Raw genomic sequence first — 22,621 nt, forward strand, 5'->3', positions numbered from 1 at the left:
ACTGGATCCAGAATCACAAAAACAATTGCTATAAGAATCATTACTGGGACAATTGGTGACATTTGAATAAAATATATACATTATCATTGAATCAATTTTAAATTCCCTGACTTTGGAAATTTTACTGTGTTTGTAACAGTGAATGCCTTTTATCTTAGGAACTATGCACCAAAGTAGTCAGGGGTTAAGGGGCAAAAAAGCTGCGACTTTCAATTAGCTCAAAAAATAATAATAGTTCTATCTCTATTTATATAATCATCTCTATCTATATATAAAATAATTATCTCTGCCAATATATATGTGTATTTTTATGTATATGCACACTCATAAAAATAAATGTATATGAGAGAGAGAAGACAAAAATGAATGAAATAGCAAATGAGACAAAATGTTAACATTCCATGAAGGTGAAGGGTACACTGGAGTTCCTTGTACTATTCTTGCAACTTTTCTGTAAATTTACAATTATTTCCCAATTATAAAATTAAAACAATCTTTTTTTTTCCTGTCTTCAAAAAGCTTATAATCAGGTTGGGGTTATAGGACCTACTATAAACTTGAATAGCGTATAAATTCAACTAGTAACAAAACAATAAGAGATCATTTCACCAAATGAGTGACATTCAGTCTCTGTCAGTCGCTGTGTATGGCCTCAGGCTATGAGGATGAAAAAACAGATCTTCTCAAATATCTCACAGCCTGGTAGGAGAGAGAAGCTCCTAAACAAATATTTCTACCTGGGAGGAAAAATGTACTACCAGAAGTATCTACAGTGTTTCAAAGGAAGAAGTAGTTCTATCCAGAGGTGTTGAGAAGCTTCAGGAAAATTGAATTATGCATTGGCTTTGAAGGGGTGGCGGTTATGAGAATGCACATCACAGAGAGGCAACTGACCTTCACCAGCCCCAGCTGCTGTGCTCTGAAATTCATCACCCAGTCAGGCTTCTATGGTGCCCATGACCCGACCAGCTACAGCAGGTAAACTAAGGGCGTCTTTGGCTCAGGGACTGTCAGAACGCTATTCTGAGCCTTTCTTAGATTGCCAGGCATCTGTGTACTTCCACCAAACCTCGTCTTTCTCTCTCCTTCCCTTGGAATAGCCCTGGGATCTGATGAGCTTCTAGCCTTACCTGACCCCCTTCCTTATTTCCTTTCACTCAGGCGTTTTCTCTAATGTAGATTTAATACCATCCTGGCCTCTGATTCTGGGAGGATTCACACGAACATCATCTGGCTGCTCTTTGCTCAGCAGAAAAGAACCCGGTTGGGATCCTCCTACTCCCAGGAGCTGATCTGAGCAGGACGGTATTCTCCACCCCTTGTAAAGCCCAGATTACCCACATTTCCTTCCCAAGTGGGAGCCCTTATCTTTGGAAGGCCAGTTTCCTCACCATTCTGAGCCTAGGCTTTTAAAAAAAAAAAAAAAAAAAAAAGGCAGATTTCCAGAACATGAAGGTTGGTTTTTTCCAGGGGGGTATAAAAAGATGATAATTACATTTTCATTTTCCGTGGTCTCCTACAATAACAAGTACACAGCAAAATATACCTCATTAAGTTCCCCTGCCATAGAGGTTTGAGGAAACTCGTCCACCTCTGAAACTTCAGACCAGCACTCGCATGGCCTGAGGTATAGAATGAACCTTCTCTATGAATTCCCTAGGCTGAACAGACTGGGTTTGTTTCATGTCTATTTCTTGAATGGGATATGAATCTTCACAGCTAGTCTCCAATATTTGCTGGACAAACCTCAAGTAATTTGGAACCAATTTCTCAGGCTATTTATCCTCCATCCTAGATCTGAAAAAAAAAAAAAGGTTAGATTTATAATATAATGGACTTGGGAATGATTTCTCCCAGTCAGGTTCTTCTTTGGCTTGCAGATGTCGGTCACTTTTTGTTCTATACTGTCGTGGACCAAGAGAAAGTAGAATTATTTAGCTCCCAAAGACATTGACAACACAAAATAGGTCTACCCAAGATCTATGCTTTTAAAAGTTGTTTTTGTGTGAGAAGAAAGCATAGGCACTATTTCTAGAAGCACCAAAATCATCTGACGTTGGGAAAGCTTCAGGAAGAAGTGAATTATTAAAAGAGTTGGCAAGAACAATCTTTTGTTGTTGTTGTTTTGGTTCAAAACAAAGGGCAATTCCATTGCTCTGCATTTCTGCAGCAAAGCTATTTTGCTCTGAAATTTTTATTTTAGGATTTAATGAATCAATGCTTTATTGAAATACAGGTAAATATTTTATAATAAAATATCTTTTATTGCAACAATATGGATGAATTTCAGAAATACAATGTTGTGAAAGAAGTCAAACATAAAAAAGTAGATATTTTAAGATTTCACCTCTAACAAAGTACAAAATTGAAGTTAATCTATGCTCTTAGTAGTCATAATGGTTGTTAGCCTTGAAAGGGAATGGCACAGAAATAGGGGCAGGAGAACTAGTAATGCTCTGTTCATTGATTTTGGTGCTGATTACATAGACATGTTTCATTTGTGAAAAATTTATCAACCTATAAACTTATGCACACATATTTAAGAATGCTGTCTTTCAAAAAATGTTCAAGTAAGAATATATTCATCTAAAATACAGAAATCACAAGGAAAAAAACTAAAAAAAAAAATTTAATTTCATGACCCAAAAACTGTCACTTCACTTTTTTTTTAATTTTAAGACTTTACAATTTTTGTAGTTATAAAAGTAATGTAAGGGTGTTGTAAAAATTCAAATGAAGAAGTATATTTAGTAAAAAGCAACCATTTACACTTAACTACCTCCCTTTCCAGTATAATGAATCCCTCATTCTTCCCCACATCCCCAGATTGCACCCGTGCTATCAAGAGGGTGTTTATAGTTCCACATATTTATTTTTCTTTGCATAAGAGAGCATACTATATATTTAAACATAGAACATATCATTTAAAAAACATAAATAGGAAAATTTGTTCTGAGTTTTTTTTATCTTGTAGGTCTTGCCTTATCAGTACATAAGACAATACTTCATTCTGTTGAACATCTGCAGAATATTCCAATTTATGAATGAATTTATTAAAATGTGTAAAATTATGAATACTTAATTTGTATGTTTCCAGTTTTTCATTATTAAAAGCAATTCAGAAAAATCCTTGTAGACAGATGTGTTAATCCACTCAGGTTGCCATAACAGAATACCACAGGCTAGGTAGCTTAAACAACAGAAATTTATTTTTTCACAATCCTGGAGGCTTGAAGTCCAAGATCAAGGTGCTGGCAGGGTTGGTTTCTGGTAAGAGCTCTCTTCCTGGCTTGCAGACAGCTGCCTTCTCCTTGTGCCCTCACATGGCCTTTCCTCTTGGAACACGTTGAGAGAGATCGCTGGTTTCCCTTGCTCTTCATATGAAGACATCAGCCCTATTGGATTAAGGCCCCAACCAGATGATCTCATTTAAACTTAATTACCTCCTTAAAGACCCCATCTCCAAATACAGTCAGTCACATTGGGGTTTGGTGGGTTAGGGTTTCAACATGTCAGTTTGGGGAGGGGACATAATTTGTGTCATAACAACAAATATTTGTGCAAGTGTGTATTTTTGTAAGTTGTAAGTTTGATACATATATATGTGTATATGCATATATAAGTAAATATACATGTATGTCTGTATGTGTATATATATAGTATGTATATCTATCTATATAGTATGTATACAATTTAAAAATACTATTGAAAACCTTATCATGTAAGCCATTTTATATCCTTCGTTTCTTAATATTTTGTCATGAGCATTTTCTAATATTATTCAATATTCTGTGAAAAAATTATTTTAACTGTTGTATAGTATTTTATAGGGTTTGTAAACATTCTGGTTTGGGGGATATAAGATTTTTTCCTAGTTTCTTTTAACATAAAAGTGGACTGTCATTGAATGTAAATTTCTACCCACATCTCTATTTCTTTTAAATAGATACATCCTTAGAAATTAATTACTTAATCACAGGACAGGATAATTTTCAAGACTTTTTGTATATATTGCCATATTTTTTACTCTTAGAGTTATATAAACTTACATATCTACCAAGTGTATATTATCAATGAGATTAAATATTTTTATATACATTGGACATTTGCATTTTTTCTTTTGTATTTATCTAATCAGTCTTCTTTTAGGATATATTTTTCCTATTGATTATGTTTTCATTTTATTTACTATGCATTTTTTCTAAGTTTTTTCTCTTTTACTTTTATTTAATCAGGTTTATTGACATCCAGGTTTTTGATAAATTACTCTGTTATAATTTTAAATTATTTTGTTCATAATGTATTGTTCTAACCCAAGCTCTGATAAATACACATACACACACACCCTTTCTATTTTTAATGACTTTGTATTATACATTTCACTTCATATAAATATTTTTATATAAATTATAAAGTAAGGCTCTGTTTTCCTCCCTAATGCTAAAATACCTTTCTCAGTACCACTTAATGAATAAATCTTTTTCCCCACAAAGTTATGATCTTACCTTTATTATGCATTGACGTTTTGCCTACAATAGGTTATCGTCTGCTATATTTATTCTGTCCATTTTAATCTGGCCATCAGTTCTTCTGCAAAAATTATATTGCTTTGATTATCATGTGTTATATTACATTTTGATATCTAGTAGGAGCAGGACACAGTAATTACTTTTCTTTTCAAAAAATTCTTAGTTGTTCAAAATCTGCTCTCCCCTTCCGGAATTTGAATTGAAATTTCACGAAGATAGTAAATTACCTTGGGAAGAATTGACATTTTTCACATTAACTAGTCTTCCTGTCAATAAATACAATATAAAAACATCTTTTTAAGCTTATCAGCAAAGGTTAATACTTTATGTATTTTAGTTAAGTCAAGAGTAGTCCTAAATGTTTTATAGTTTTGTTACTTTTGTATAAATGATAATCTTCTATTATGTTTGCTTCCCTTAGGTTTTCCTGTCATACTTTTACACTGTCAAGTACTAATAATTTTGTTCACAAAGAGTTTATTTAGATAGTATTTTGTTTGTATAATGTTTCTTCTCTTTTTTCCTCCTGTACATCTCTCTAGAGCTGTGCGTGTATGTTGTGTACCCATGTTATGAAATTATTTTGAGTTTTTGAATCACATGCCTAGAAGATGGTTTCTATAGATTGAGAATGAATAACTTCCATGGAAAAACATAAGACACTGCTTTCTTGTTAATACCTTCAGAAGCAACGACATGAACCTCAAAATCTCACACACAAAAAAAGACCTATTTTTTTTTTTAATTATTTATTTATTTATGGCTGTGTTGGGTCTTCGCCTCTCTGCAAGGGCCTTCTCCAGTTGCGGCAAGTGGGGACCACTCTTCATCGCGGTGCGCGGGCCTCTCACCGTCGCGGCCTCTCTTGTTGCAGAGCACAGGCTCCAGACGCGCAGGCTCAGTAATTGTGGCTCACGGGCTTAGTTGCTGCGCGGCATGCGGGATCCTCCCAGACCAGGGCTCGAACCCGTGTCCCCTGCATTGGCAGGCAGACTCTCAACCACTGCACCACCAGGGAAGCCCCAAAGACCTATTTTTTTCCAAGTATAATTATGTGAACACTCAAAGAATCTTGACTTACTCTTAGTGATACATCAGAAGGCTTTGATAGGCTCCTTACCAAATTTGTTACAAGAAGACTACCTGAGACCTTCCTTTAGGGAGCTGGATGATTGCTGATTTGGGGCCAACATTCCTTTTTTTGTCCAAAGAGAACATTTGAAACTTCAGGGCACTTTGCTCTCCTCACAACTGTTGCCCTTTGTTACTAAACACAAAATCAAACTGTTTTCTTTAATCATGTTATTAATAGACTTCTACTTCATTTGTTGGATAACTAATTGAGAAGGAGAGAGTGACCATAGTTTTATAGGTTGAGAAACAGAAAACAAATTCACTTAATTGTTTACGAGAAACTGAAATGCCACAAGAGTTTCTGAGAAGCCTAATTTCTACAACAGCATTCTACTGTATCCAACTTCAGAAGATTTCTCAAACTCCAGGGAATGATAGAAAGTCTTCTCAATCTTTTATAGTTATACAACACTGTATTTATTTTTCGTCTTTCTTATGCATTATGACCACAAGCATTACAGAGGACTATGAAATCTGGGCTTTACTGGAGCCCCAAACTGATGAATCGTCACATGAATCTTTGTTGCCAAAGTAGGGGCCTTTTTTCTGCACTTTCATGAATCTTTTAAAATTTCAGAGGCACATTTGAAACAGTGTACCAGTGTTAATGTTTTTTTGCTGAGAAACTTGGACACTTTTTGTGTGTTTGTTTGTTTGTTTTCCAGTTATCATTTCATTTCCCTCAGGTTTCTTGGGATGTAGGGAATCAAGCAACAGAGGTTTTGTAAATTATAAAATTGTACTTCTCCAAAACCACCCCCATGGTATGATTCTCAACCCTTTAAGGGCTCCAAAGAGCTCAGGAGTCCCCCTCCTCCCTGCCCAGTTATAACACACTTCACCAAAATCAAGAAGAGCAGTTCACCTCATAATTCTAAAATTGTTCTGCACTCTCTGAGTCCTGTCGTATACTGAAAAGCTACTGGTACTGATATGTAAGCTCTCAGTTCTCTCTTTGTGAGAATTTTCCAAACGTAACTGGAAAATCCATGCTTCTTAAATCTACTACGAGACTGGTGGGAAAAAGGTCTATAGGTTTTGATTTATTCACAATGACAAGTACACTCGTTCAACATTTAATGAATGCCTCTCCTGTTTAGACTCTGTGTCCTGGAGAATAAAAAAAAATGAATAACACAAAGACTTTACCTAATACATAGATCATCGTGTGCTCTTGTAGGCTGAGAAAAGTAACTGGCAGAAGTGGCCCTATGTACAGAAGCTTGAAGTCTTCCAGAGTCAAAACACAGGTTTCCAGGCCATGCATTCAGGAGCAAGTGAAACAGAGCTGCCATAAAAGACCAGAAGGACAATGGAACTGTTCCAGAGACCTGTTTAGAAAAGTTGCTGCCTGGGCAGTTTTTGTACAGTACCTGCAGGCATGGCTAATGACCCATGAAATCATGGACCTTGACAAAGTAAACAGTTTCTCAACAGTATCTCTGAAAGACTAGACTGACTCGTTCAACTCCTGTAGCTAAAAGCAGAATGTGAGGTGGTATAACGTTATCTGAAGAAGTATGAATTAAGACCTTCTTGAAATGTAGCTCCAGTTTCTCAGTAATCTTTTGTAGAACACCCCAGGAGAAGGGCATATTCATATCCGAGCCTGTTTCACCTACAAAGTAAGAGAATTCATTGGCATGATACAATCATACAAAGAATTCCCTTCTGGAAGAGTGGAAACAAGATGAAAGAGACATCAAACTGCTGGCGTGACCCTGAAACTACCCCTTTGCCCCTGCTGCTTCCCACCCCAAGCCTGAACAACTCAGCACACTGACTCAAGTGTGCAGCCCCTTCCTCATGAAATGGCCAAGCAACCAAAATGCTGTTACTATGTGAGGATCATTTAATCACAGTTTTCCTTGGAGGAAAAAAACTAAGTGATTGTACGTATATTTCTTACTGCTTCTCTCTCTCTCTTTTTCATTCCTTTCCTCCTTCCCTTCCTTTTTCTCTCCTTTCATTCTTCAAGCACTCATGCCTCTTTGGTATGATGTGGCTGATATGGTCAGAGATCGTGAGGTGGGGATTTGGGACATCTGGTGGGTTGCAGAGAAAGGGAGGAAAGATTTTTTTTTTAATGATATAAGAGATATTAAAAAGATGACCAAGTTTTGGTTTTATTCATTCCATAACACAGCATTCAACCAGGGAGACAGATATAAAGCAAAACAAACAAGCAAAGAAACAAAAAAACCTATAAATGGACAAAGTAATCGTACCCTGTGAGTGCATAGAATGTGCCGTGATAACTAGTCAGGTAAGCGATTTGATCACCAAGTTTTTTAAACCGTTGCCTGGATTGTATGAAAGTGAGAAAATCTGATCCCCCATTTGCTAAGATCCCAGTGTAGCCATAACCGGTGTATTGGTTTTATTCATTTATTTAGTAAGTTTTATTACAACACTTAAGGACAAGGCCACTGCTAGGAGCTGTGGGAATACTGAGATCTTAAGGACAGAGCCTGAGGAATTAAAAGTAGGCTAGGGACAAACAGACAAGTAACCACCACCAAGACAAGGAAGTGTAGAATGCCTATCATAGGGGTGGTAAACTGCATCATTCTGGAGTTTAGGAATGTAGAGCTGGATATAGGAGAAAATCTGCAGTGGCATCCCCTGGACCATTCTTTCCCTGCCCCCTTCACTCGCCCTTGTCCCTCTCAGCTTTCTCAGATCTAGACACTCACTGCCCCCAGGGCTCTTCTGCAAAGTGCATCTTGCTCCTTCTTGTCTTTTTTTTGCTCCTGAATCCCAATAAACAAATTCTTGCTAATATACTGAGTGATAATGGATTAATCTGTAAGAGCTGTGAGGTAATACATTTCAACATACATTTTGGAGATAATGTCCCAAAGGAACGGTGAGGCATTTTCCGGTAACACCACAGGCTGGTGGTAGAAATATTTTTGGATAAGTCAGTAGATGTCTTTCAAATCTTACCACAGAAGCAAACCACTTTCTCTGCCATCATGTAGGGCTGTTCCTCCAAGTATATTTACCTTTTACAAAAAATAAGAAGTTTGACTGTAGGAGACTGTTATTTAATGCAAACTTAGTTGTGATACCACCCAAAAACTGCCCCACACAATTTCCTGTATGCATCCACAGTCTAGCCCTGTGTATTTTTTGTCTTTTAGAAAAGCCAAGAGTGACCTGTAATTACAAGCAGACATTGCCAGTTTGTGTTTGTGTTAAGTGTTCCTCTTACACTTTGAAAAGAATGATTGTACCATTAAAGCAATTCCCTTGGGTGCTAGGGACTTGGATTTTCTTCCATTTTTCAGATAGGAGCAGCCTGAGGCACCGTCGGGCCCACATGTCGCGGCCTCCTCCTGGAGCAGTGACGTCTGGACTTGGGTCCAGGTGCCACATGCAATTGCTGTGATGCTCTGTCACTCCCTACCTACGGCCACCATCTCCGAAAAGTTCTCGACGTCATATGTTGTTTGGCTTTTTAGAATCAAGAAAATCAAACAGAATTTTGTGTTGAATATTTTAGAAGAATTTCCTAAGGCCTTTGAGAAAATCTCAGTGCTCGGTGTTGCAACATCAAGGTGGGAGATAGAAGACATAGAAGACAGTTAAGGAATCTCATTTTTGCTTAATGGTAAGCCTCACCATAATTTCTTCTCAATTATTGCATATATTCTTACTCAGGGTCCCTCATCTAGATATACAGCTCTCAAGTGAAAAGGACGTGTGAATGCTAAAGGCCCAGGTCATGCTTTCTTACCTATGCATTAACTGGCTGGAGAGAAGATCAGTGTGATATTTTTATTTGGAAATGTGAAACCCTTATTTGGAAATCCATATGTGTCAGGTTTTAAGCTCTTAATTTTTTTTAAGTCCCGTATCCTCCACACACAGACAGTTGAGCTTGTTTAACTGTAAAGATTTCCACCTGCCAGTCAATCTGCTGAGTAAAGAATTGGCTGGATGCGGTGATCGGGCCCAGAAAGGAGAGCCGTTGTTCTGGACTGATGGAAACAGACACATTCGTGGCCGGTGACCTGTTATTCCCTCCTGCATCGGGGAAAGTCTCAGGCTGGTTTCGCAGCTGTTTGTTCACATGACTGAAAAATGGAAGGAAAACCTGGGGAGCTGTAAAAAAAAAGGCTAAAAATTTCCTGGCTGAGAATATTTTCGCATCCAATCATTCGTCTAAAAAATCTTCCAGAGTGCGCCCTGGGTTTCTTCTTCTCCACCAGTCACTGGAATGTTCTTTAAAAAGAATAACCTCCTCGGCCATTAAAGAGAATCAAGGTGGCATTGGTCTGTGACCTTTTTGGCAGGATAGGCTGTCCTCACACATTACCTTTGCAGTGACAGAATTCTGCTTTTTCCCCCGTTTTCCTGCCATGGAGCGACGCCAAAGGAAAACTGAGATAGCTCCCAGCTGGATGTGTCCTGAATGAAGTATTTCAACTGGACCGGGCTCACTGCTTCTTTGCTTTGTTCCTCCATTTTTAATTTTGTTTTGTCATAATATAATGAATGTCATTATAGTAATTATAATGGCAATTACTTGGAGTTCATCCATTTTTGCCAATTAGCATCTTTGATCAATACAATGGAAATTTAAACATTCATCAGTATGATCAGATAAGCTTAGAACTCCAACTATTGGACTGAAAGTTTTATCACTAAATATTTGTTCAGTATATCCACAGAGGCACGCACACACAGATACATATATGCAAACAGCATGAGCTGTAGAGCAAGAACGTGTAACAGAATTTTTTAAGTGGTTAAAAAAAAAATAGGTTTGCAATTTTCAAAAGCAGATTAAGCTTTAAAAATTAAGGAAATTGAGATTGGAAGCCATTTAAAATTAATCATTTAAAACTATTTTCAAATTTATATATTACATATAGCTTTTCCTATTCAAAAGATTTAAACTATACACATGCACAAGTACATCTTCTGTGAAGATATAGGATCAAAAATAAGTAAAAGACAAACTTTGGTGTGGGTCTGCATTTAACATTACATCTTCATAAGAATATTTTATGAGTGGAGCAAGAGAAAAAAAAAACTATAAAAGGAAAATACTTTGGTATTGAAACTTTTTACAGCATGCATTTTTTTAACTAAAAAGGGAGGAGGAGGAGAGGAAGAATAAACGGAGTGGCAGGATGACCAGAGGCAGAAGGGGAAGGAGAAAGAACAAGAGGAAGGGAAGAGAAAGGAGGGGATGAGGGGGCAGGGAAGGAGGAAGAGAGGATGAAGGGCTTTTCCAGTCACAGGCTGTGACGACCTTGCGAAATTTGTCATTCATAGTATGTCATCCTTAGTTACACTTGGCATCCCAGGTTAGAGAGAGAGAATTAAAAACAAAACAAAGGGGCTTCCCTGGTGGCGCAGTGGTTGAGAGTCTGCCTGCCAATGCAGGGGACACGGGTTCGAGCCCTGGTCTGGGAAGATCCCACATGCCACGGAGCAACTGGGCCCGTGAGCCACAACTGCTGAGCCTGCGCGTCTGGAGCCTGTGCTCCGCAACAAGAGAGGCCGCGATACTGAGAGGCCCGCGCACCGCGATGAGGAGTGGCCCCCGCTCGCCGCAACTGGAGAAAGCCCTTGCACAGAAACGAAGACCCAACACAGCCAAAAATAAATAAATAAATAAATAATTTAACAAAACAAAACAAAACACAAACATTTTAATGATTTGATAAATGTTAAAATTCCTCGGCTACAGTTTCTTCATCTACGAAAATAATTCTATGTGTCTTAGACATCACCAAAGCATTCATCAATTTATGGATTTAATAAATAAGATAAAATTCAAACACTCTAAATGCCATAGAAAACATATTTTTACCTTAAGTTTGAATCTATGTGGAAATGTCCCTATGTATCATTATTTACAGTGGTTGTATTTTTTTAGGTTGTTAGGACATTATTACAATTAGATTTGGAATTTTTAAGCCACACAACTCTGTCTCTTGGTCCCAGGGGAAAAAAGCACTATCTTTTCCCATCTCTTTTAAGATACAGGCAAATCAGACAGCAGAAGCTAAGTTAAATCAATGCATAATGTAGCAGTCACCTTTTGCATTGTGAAAAAGCTCCATTTTTTTTTTTTTTTTTTTTTTTAGCTTTCAGCAACTGTTAAAAAATCACTTGTCGAGTCAGAGATGTAGATTTGAATATCTGCATTTGAAATAATTAGCTTTCAGAGGCTTTAGTCCCTTTAGCAAAGATTAAATGGGCAGTGTCAATCCAGTAAAATGTTTCATAACTAAAATTTAATAAGAACTTGAAAAAGATGAGGTGCCAGTGGCTATTCAAAGGTACACTTTGAAAACAGTGGTATTATGTTACAGCCTGACTCTCCTATAGCCAATTATTTTAATTAAATGGGTTTTCTGGTTAGTGACAAACCCTCAGGTACAAAGGCATACTAAAATCCCATTATCTTTTCTTTGTATCCATTCGTTAAATTTGTATCTTAAAAGTTTCCACTGTTATGATTTCAAAAATAAATTTTGAGATTATCACAAGATCTTAGCTGAAGACAAAAATTTATTCAAACATTGATTATTTCACTTAAGTTTTCCTCTAATAATATATTTGCATGGGATGCTGTTATTATTGATTAAAAGGTACTGAGTTAAGAAAAATATTTAGTTTGCTTAATTAAGCTGAAGTAACATTGAATAAAAATTCAGGTACAGAATAAAACAGAGATGTGATGTGAAAAGAGGTTCATTAATAGCATCTCAAAATTGGAAGGGACCTCAGTGGTCGTTTAATCCAACCTCTTTCTTAAGTCAGAGAGCTCCACAAAAATAGGCTGACATTTATTCATCCTATGCTTGCTTACTTTCAAGGATGGGGAGCTCATTCCTTCACAAGACAATGCATTAATATTATTGAAATTGTGTTATCTTCCTGCATACCCTACCCATTGGTTTTATATTTTCCCTTTGAAACATTAGAGAAAATAAGTCTATTCCTTCCTGCACATGAATGATGCACCTCCCCCCACCTCCTAATATTTAAAAATGATTTTATGTTCCCAATTAAATCTTAACTTCTCTAGTTTTTCAACCATTCTTTTAGGACACGATACTCAGACCAGATTCCAAACTATCCCAGTTAAATTATTCTGAATTCTCTCTACTTGGTGCCATACAATCACATCTAGAAATAGATTCAGTCTCCTAGATGTGGTCTGACTAGTTCTGAATACAATGCTGGAGGAAAGCTTAGTTGATTTGAACAGTGTTTTTCTCTTAATGCAACATAGAAGCATGTAATTAGCATGCTGGATAAGGGGATGGTGGTGGTGGCTGTTGTTTGATGACATCATCTTTGGGTTTTCTTGCTGGAATCTGTGGTCAACTAAAGCACTCCCATCTCTTTTTCGTCAACTGCTGTCAAGACAGTCTTTGTCATTGTTTTGTTTGTCTGCATTTTTGTTGTTGTTATCGCTTTTGATCTCCAAGAAGGAATTGAGTGTTGAATTAAGTGTTAAAGAGGCGAACTTCTGATTCTACTAAGGCCATTTTGAATCTTAATTTTATTCTCTTGTGTGTTCTCTATCATTCTCATGCTTGGAGTTCTGCAAGTTTGATGAATAAGGCTTTCTTGTCACAAAGTTCACAGGTGAAAAGTTAAACATGACAGAATCAGGAAAACCTGTGGAATCCTACGGGTGCTTAGAAGTCTTGTAGCCTACTATAAAGTAGTGGTCCCCAACCTCGTTGGCACCAGGGACCAGTTTCGTGGAAGACAATTTTTCCACTGATCCGGGGGAGGGGATGGTTCAGGAAGTAATGTGAGCAACGGTTCAGGCGGTAATATAAGCGCTGGGGAGCAGCGATGGGGAGTGACGGGGGGCAGCAGATGAAGATTTATCGCTCGCCTGCCACTCACCTCCTGCTGTGTGGCCCGGTTCCTAACAGGCCGCGGACCGGTACCGGTCCACGGCCCGGGGGTTGGGGACGCCTGCTATTAAGGATCCTTCTCGAGTCACTAATTTATATATACACTTTGAGTATGACCAGTCAAGTCTAAGTTATTACCTTATGAGGAACCTCCTCAAATGGTTTAAAAATCAAGCTTTAAAGTGAAAGGTGATGGAGGTAAGGGCAGCAGACACAGGCCCAGAGTGCCAGGGTTCAAACCTGGGCTCTGCCAATGGCCAGCTGCGTGAGCTGGCCTTTGTTATCTTCTCTTGATTCACTTAGCTCACCTCTAAAGAAGAGATGATAATGATGATCTGATGATGATGATAATGATGACGAAAGGATCTGTACATAGGACTGTTGTGAGGATTAAATGAATTAATATACCTAAAGTACTAAGGAAAATACCTGACATATAATAAACACAACATAGTGACCAAAATTAAGCCTACATTTTTAGCATTCTTCTGACAGATCAGCTTTTGTGAATCAATGTCTTACCAATCATCAATTTAATTGTTTCAGCGGTAATAAACCATGGGATTAATAATTCATTCTAAAAGTATACCTAGAATAAAAATTAAGCCTGCAGTTAATCATTTTAAAATCCAACTTTTTGCATTTTTTTAAGTTTTAAATGGTTATAAAGTACATAAATATGATATAAAAAAGTATCTCATATATTCTTTTGAAGCCTTCGAAGGAGGATAAAAATTAAAAATGACATCAGTTTTTTATATATATTTAAGACTATATTAGGAAAATATATTATTCTAAATTAAAGAAAATAATGTATCCTTAATCTTAATTATATTATATTTAAAAGAAAACTGCTTTTGAACACAATGTTTGGTATAAAAAATGACGTACATGTATACAATAGTTTATTTGTCATTAGTTCAAATGTTTTCCTATATGTAAAGGATTTTGATATCTCTCAGTGTTCTAAGTAGAAAAGAAATACTTAGAGATGTTTGCTTTTAGAGGGAAAAATAAAATCTTTATTATCAAAACTTACAGGAAGTCTTCTTGAAACAGAAATGTAAATCTTTCTGTGGACTTTATTAAATTATCTATTCATAGTAAACTCCTTTTCCATATTTACTAAGATGATAAGGGTGGGTGTCTTTTTGTTTGCTTTGGATAATTCCGTGCATCTGTGTTTTTATATTATGGTTGAAATCCCCAAGATTGGAAGCCTCACTTAAATGAAGTTCAAGTATTTCTGAAAATACTTAATATAAGAGTCAAGGTGTATTCTAAGTGTAAAATATACACCAAATTTCGATAACTGTGCATGAAAATGTAAAATATCTCAATAGTTTTAATATTTTGTCCATATTGAAATAATATTTTGTATACACTCATTAAAATAAAATATATTAGTTTTACTTGTTCTTTTTGCTTTTTCCTAATGTGGTTACTAAAACATTTACGTCGTTCCCATTATGTTGCTGTTGTACAGCCCTGATCTAGAAGCATCTCATTTCCATCTACTGCCCTCCAGCCCCACAGCCACCATAATCTGGAACACCATAATATTTTCCTAAAATATGGTTTCCAATACTTCTATCTCCAATCTAGCCTCCACCTATTAGTCAGGGCGATATTCCTAATGCAGTATCCACATTGAATGGATTCTTCACTATTTCCCCAAATTAAATTCTAATGACGGTAAGCAATCTTAATGGCTCACCTCTCTAAACTTATCCCTAACCCATCCTCTTCAAAAGATGCGTCTCAACCATGCTTTTGCACCCTCTCTCCCTGATGGGACTTAGTCACACCACTTCCTTTGTGGCTTCCTTCCCTTGTGGCTAAGGTTTACTCACCCTCCAGGATTAGCTCAGATAGTATCTTCTCTGTAAAGTCCTGTTTGATATCCCAAGCTTTGTTTAGATCCCCTCCCTTGTCTCCCAAATAGCTTAAAGCCATCTGAGCTAGTTTTCACACTACACTGCAATTATCTTTTCTCTTGTGTCTCCTTTATTATACCATGAGATCCTGAGTGCAGAAAATGTGGAAGGGAGACCCATGGGAAGGCTATTATATATGGTTTTAAGTTCTCTTAAGGAAGGTTATTATCTCCTGAATTCATGTTACTTCATTATAATAGTATCAAGTGCAAAGTATCTTTTGTTTAAAACTACTACTGGAATGAGACTTATGTTGAAAACGGGCATTCAAAACCTTCTATTAAAGGATCTGTGAAAACTCCCAGTGCTCTGGGTAATTTTGTGAACAAGAAGAATGCATTGTTCTTGTTGATAAGTGCCTTGATTAACTGTAACTGACATATTTCCTGGAGTCAATATCAACCATTTTTCATGTTGTGTGAATTCCGCCTACCAGGACAGAGGTCCACAGAGGTGAGGCTCAGTTGGGCGGGTGCTGATTCTTCCTCAGGACATCACAAGGAGGCGCCCATCTTGTGCCCTTTGCCTCTCTTCCACTGGCTTTTGGACCCAGAAGAAAGCACCAGAACAGTGTTTGCCTCCCTTTCTCCTCTCCTCCCCCAATCCAAGTACTCCAAAAGTCCAAGATGTTAATCCTCAAATCCCCAAATCCAAAATGATAGTATATATAATCATATTATCATAGTATGTCTAATCATCGTAATTTTGTTGTTTACTCATTTCTCGTGAGGAATTAACAGGGGTGCGTTGATATATGCTCCTCTGCTTGCCTCTTTGATTGTTAAATGATTTATCTTAAATGGTTACCGTTGTGATAGCTTCATCTCAAATGTTGCCGCTGTGAAGATAGAGTTAAAGTCAAATATCATCTTCTTAAACATCGCTAACCAAGAGGGGCTACAGAGAACATTCATTTGTCAGATCAGCAGAGACTCTCACTTCCACCAATCATAAGCGCTTACCATCTGAAAGATTGTTTTGTGAGTCAAGGTTGTATGTTGAATAGTTCTAGAGATGAACCTTATATACAAATATTTATTGAGGCAGGAAGTAATGAGTTCTGTAAGAAAATGTGCACAATGTGTGGACAAAGAATGTCACCTGCCATATCAGTAAACGAAGGATGTTGCTGTCATCAAGTCATCAGTCTCTGCAGCCACCCCTAATGGTGCACCCTGAGGGGATTCAGGGTGGAGAAAAACAGGATACTGGCCCTAGATAGTTTAAGGTGGAGATCAAAGGAGCAATTTCACTAAGCCCAGACTCTTGCATCTTTCCATATATAGAAAAGTACTAAATTTATTAACTTGCGGTGTCTGTTTTTCTTTAATTAGCAGTAATCTTTTGATATTTGACCATCTTATTTGTTTATTTATTTGCAAAAACTCCTGCCTAACTCCTCTATATCCTCCCTTACTTCTTCAGAACAGTCCCTCAGAGCTATCTTAAGTCTTCAGTATGTCCACTGAATAAACCATAATTCTCACCTTTTAGGTGGTGCAATTTTTTTCAGTCAACAAATGTTACAGATTTTTCATGGAATAGAGACATTCTTTCCACTTAGAAGCATAAAACAAAGATTCAAAGGGTTGGGGTAATTTGATCTGGGCCCTAAGTAATTTTGGAAAAAATTTCGATGGACTTTATATAAGCCAGGATCTTTAGCTTCAGAATCTTAGACTTTAGTGAATTTGAGCAGAAGAGGAGCTTATTGCAAGGACATTAAGTTGCTCAGAGGATCTCTAGGAGGGCTCGAGAATCTTGCTTCAATGTGATACAACCAGCATACGACCTCAAATCATGCTCTGAGAATGAGTTTCTGTTCATGTATACTGCTGTCACTGAAATCTTGGAGACTTCTTCTTTCTTTTAATTAATTTTTATTGGAGTATAGTTGCTTTACAATGTTGTGTTAGTTTCTACTGTACAGCAAAGTGAATCAGCTATACATATACATATATCCCCACTTTTTTGGATTTCTTTCGCATTTAGGTCACCACAGAGCATTGAGTAGAGTTCTTTGAGCTATACAGTAGGTTCTCATTAGTTATCTATTTTATTCATAGTATCAATAGTGTATATATATCAATCCCAATCTCCCAATTCATCCCACATCCACCTTTCTCCCTTGGTATCCATACGTTTGTTTTCTACGTCTGTATCTCCACCTCTGCCCTGCAGATAAGATTGTCTATACCAATTATTCAGATTCCACATATATGTGTTAGTATACGGTATTTGTTTTTCTCTTTCTGACTTACTTTGCTCTGTATGACAGTCTCCAGGTCCATCCACGTCTCTACAAATGACCCAATTTCGTTCCTTTTTATGCTGAATAATATTCCATTGTATATGTGTACCACATCTTCTTTATCCTATCCTCTGTTGATGGACATTTAGGTTGCTTCTATGTCCTGGATATTGTAAATAGTGCTGCAGTGAGCATTGGGGTGCATGTATCTTTTTGAATTATGGTTTTCTCTGGGTATATGCCCAGGAGTGGGATTGCCGGGTCATATGGTAGTTCTATTTTTAGTTTTTAAAGGAACCTCCATACTGTACTCCATAGTGGCTGTATCAATTTACATTCCCACCAACAGTGCAAGAGGGTTCCCTTTTCTCCACACCCTCTCCAGCATTTGTTGTTTGTAGATTTTTTGATGATGGCCATTCTGACCAGTGTGAGGTGATACCACATAGTTTTGATTTGCCTTTCTCTAATAATTAGTGATGTTGAGCATCTTTTCATGTGTTTGTTGGCCATCTGTATGTCTTCTTTGGAGAAATGTCTATTTAGGTCTTCCACCCACTTTTTTGATTGGATTGTTTGTTTTTTTGATATTGAGCTGCATGAGCTGTTTGTATATTTTGGAGATTAATCCTTTGTCAGTTGCTTTATTTGTAAATATTTTCTCCCATTCTGAGGGTTGTTTTTTCATCTTGTTTATGGTTTCCTTTGCTGTGCAAAAGCTTTTGAGTTTAATTAGGCCCCATTGTTTATTTTTGTTTTTATTTTCATTGCTCTAGGAGATGGGTCAAAAAAGATCTTGCTGCGATTTATGTCAAAAAGTTTTCTGCCTATGTTTTCCTCAAAGAGTTTTAGAGTGTCTGGCCTTAAATTCAGGTCTTTAATCCATTTTGAGTTCATCTTGGAGACTTTTTCTTGCTGCAACTAGAGAAAAACCTCTGCAACCTCTACCACCAGAGAAAATTCTTCCTAGTTCCCCTTTTTTGCATCAATACCCACAGACTAAAAAGGCTGAGACCATCACAAGTGACCATATTCATGCTGCAAAGGAAAAGAAGAACAAGTATCTGACATCCTTCTCTTCTGCAATGAGAGGAAGGCTGAACATCTTGAAAAGATTCCTAGGGAGTTCAGATGCCCGATGATCCAAAGACTGGCCAGTGTTCAGCATAGGTGGAGGGAGTGTGAGTGAGCATTCCCTGAAAAATGAAAGGCATTAAGAGAAAACATCCAGATAATGATGCATGCAGTGTGACCAGAGAAATGAGAAGTGTGTGCTGTTTCTAGAACCTAAGAGTCCATGGCAAGGCTGGAAGGGATACAGGAGAGAAGAAAAGAAGACTAGAATTCAGACTAGGTCAGATTATAGACCTTGTTATATATGGACCAAAGAAATCAGGTGGTTTTTGCCTGTTTTTGTTTTTGTTTTTTAATATCGGTAATGGGGAGTCACAGAAGCTTAGAGCAGGGAAGTGATTTGTCTTGAGGTACACAAGCTCTATTGCTCTGTCTTTGAAAGAGATACAGTTATTTGACACTTGGCTCTTTCTGATGCTAATTTCTACTGTTAGAATTTGCCTTGTGAAATGCTTTACTCTCTGAATTTCTAACAAGATGACTTGGAGATTTCATCTTCTTCCAATACGATTTTGATTTTGAATAATACATGGGAAAGCATGATATAAATCAAACATTTTCATATCATGTCTCAAGTGATGTTAAAATAAAGTCCTCATAGTATGTGACATTTCAGAGAATTTGACTGGTCTGAATATTAGCAGATGCCTCAAAAAAGAAGTAGGGCCTGAAAGGGCATTTCATCAACCACTATAAATTCCAGTTTTCATGGTTTTACTCTTGGAAAGTAGATTGGCCTTTTTGTTTTCTGTTTTTTCTTCTCTTCCCCTTTTTTTTTTTCTACCAGTAAATTAAATTTGAATGTGACCATTTTACACTTTTGTTAAATTCTTGTCTATTTTCTGTTAAAAAAATCTATTCTCGTTTAGTTTATTTGTATAATTTTATTTCCAAAAACAGATTGAGGAGTGAGATCTGCAATGAAAGGCATATCTGAGGTCAATAATAAAGAAATGGAAGGAGACCAATCAGAATGGGAAAAAGAAGAAAAATAGGTTAAGCCTCAGGGTAAGGTAGTTTCTGTGATTGAGCTTCAGATGGACTCAGCTTCCTTGAATTTAAGGCAAAAAGAGTAAGAGACATTATCACCAAAATTAAGAGCTTTATAATTTTCAAGAAACAGTTTTCAGGTACTAAATTCTAATAAAAATTTCAATTGTGTGACTTCATATGAGGCACATTGAGTGATAAAATGGCAATCAAATCAACATTAAAAAAATAAATACAGAAGCAAATTTGACAAGGCTAAATTGTTAAAAATGAGTTTATAAACAACTTCTAGATACTAAGAAAAAAGATGAGTTGTAAATGCATACATACATGGATGGTGATGTAATTTATAAATATTTGTATGGAGGAAGCAAGAATAAGTGAGTTAAAATATGCTATGCAATGTCCACTGTAGGCAAGATTTGAGCTTTTTCCTTCTTTCCTCTTTCACTTTTGAGTCATATTCATTCCTTTCTTATGTTAGTAGTTATAAATGTATATTCTTTATCATAAAGGGCTATTCTGATTAATAAGAGAACCATGGTGACATTAATATATATGATAGATTTTATTCCTATTGATCATGGTAGAAGGAAAATGCTTTTAATCATGGACAGTTATACTTTTTAGAGACTAGCTCTGGATCTTTATTTTTAGTTATTTCCTATCCTTTCAACTAGATTATGATTACTTTTATCCCTGAATATACCACAACACAAATGGTAGGTACTTGTTACATATTTTCTAAATAAATGACTACTTGTATTGCTTTTTCAAGAGAAAGGCCATTTTCAAGGCTCAGATAAATAGCACACCCTACCAATCAAATGGCTATACTTAACGTTTAATTTCAAATGAAAGTTCATAACATTAAATCCAGACATTAGACCTATAATAAACACCAAATATAATTATGTTGGCCTTGACTTAGTCTTCTGCTCCTTTGGATGTATTATCTAAGTGACTTATTTCATGAACTTCAGCCCAGAGCAGTTTCTTATTTATAAAGCACTTAATTAATGGAACAAAAAATGACTGTTAATGTTTAGGGATTTATTGGTTTAAGATGATGACCGAATAAATTAAACTTCAGTGACATTGTAGAGGGAATTAATAATATCAGCAGAAGTTCTTGATTTGCACATTTTAATTAAAGCAAGCCACACTGGTAAATTTAAACAATTTTAAATGAGTACAAATAAGTATAATGACACATTCCATATTGTAAAGGATATATATGTATATCACTACATTGAAATTGAAAACTGGTCATGAAATGAAGCTTAATGTGCTCTGTTTACTAGCTCAGAAAGTACTAATGACCATCCTACACATAATGGTCTCTCAGTGACTGCTTATTTACTAGAGCCTGAGGCCCTTCTGTGACACATGATTTACATACACAATTAATTCAGACCAGTCAGTAAAATAGAATCATCATAATCACTAACCTCTGCACGTTCTATGTATTCACATGGACATGGCACCTAAGAGATGTTATGAATAAAATGGCCTTCATGTTTGCTCTCTGTACCCTAAATATCTAAATATCTTTGTTTTTATGCTGAAAATTTGTCTCTTTAGAGTTGTTTATATATATATATATTTTATACTTATATATTTTAGAGTTGTTTATATATATATATATTATACTTATATATTTTAGAGTTGTATATATATATGTATATATATATAATATATATATATTTTATTTTTCCATTATATATATTTAGAATCCTAAAAGCAGGATAGAATAGAATTGGAGATTCTAACATATGACAGTCAAGATCTTCTATAGTCTCAGCAGGTACATCCCAGGGGCTGCCACCATTCAAAGAGTTAATCTTAGAATGAGCTGGAGGCTTTGGCAGCCAAGATTCAAGAGAGGGGAACTGAGGGCTTTCCTAGCAGGATTTCTGTTATGGGTCCAAGAAACCCGGCTGGCCATTTAATAGTGGAAGGGAGACCAGAGTAGATGGATGAAGAACTAAACCAGGATGATTTCAATGTCAGGCTGGGTTCAAAGGGAATATCGTCAAAGAAGGTGACCTCCAAACTCAGAACTAAGGTTCCTACAGGGGCTGATAGACCAGATGGACAGATTAGAACTCTGAAGAAGAGGCTCTCAGAACTTATCTTTCTTGTTTTCAAAGTGGCCTAACCCCAGGGGCCCTGGTCAAGAGATCCAGGCCAGACACCTGGGAAGCTGACAGTTTATGAGTGAAGAATGCAATTAAAAAAAAATCTGTTCTTTGAATGCCCTCGTGGGAGATGGTTGATGGTTGCTTCATTGACAGTGGGGATCAAGTTGTTTTTAACATCAAGACTTCCTCAACTTTTAATTGAATATCAGCTCAATAGTGCCTCTATGATGAAGATGGCAGGCACCACCTTTCTCAAATAGAAACTAAATGAGTTTCAACCGTGTTTCAGCTGAACATTTCAATAGAGTACAATGTTTCAGTAACATCAAAGATTTCAAATTTTCAGGAACATATTTTCTCACTGAAGTTGACATTGGTGAAATATTTGAATCTCCAGATCGCTCTAGAAGTTGTGTACCTGCCCCACCCTGACTTATTTTTGGAGTACCTAGGATGTATTTCATAGGCACAACAGCAAGTCTCATCTGCCATTTTAGTTATGCTTCCTCTACAAAATTCCTTCATAGGCACAGCCCCTATTGATGTACTGATCAGAGTGACCACAATACAGCCTCTGCTAAAACTCTGAAAGTGTGTGTGG

Source organism: Balaenoptera musculus, chromosome 12, assembly GCF_009873245.2.
Source record: "Balaenoptera musculus isolate JJ_BM4_2016_0621 chromosome 12, mBalMus1.pri.v3, whole genome shotgun sequence".
NCBI lineage: Eukaryota > Metazoa > Chordata > Mammalia > Artiodactyla > Balaenopteridae > Balaenoptera > Balaenoptera musculus.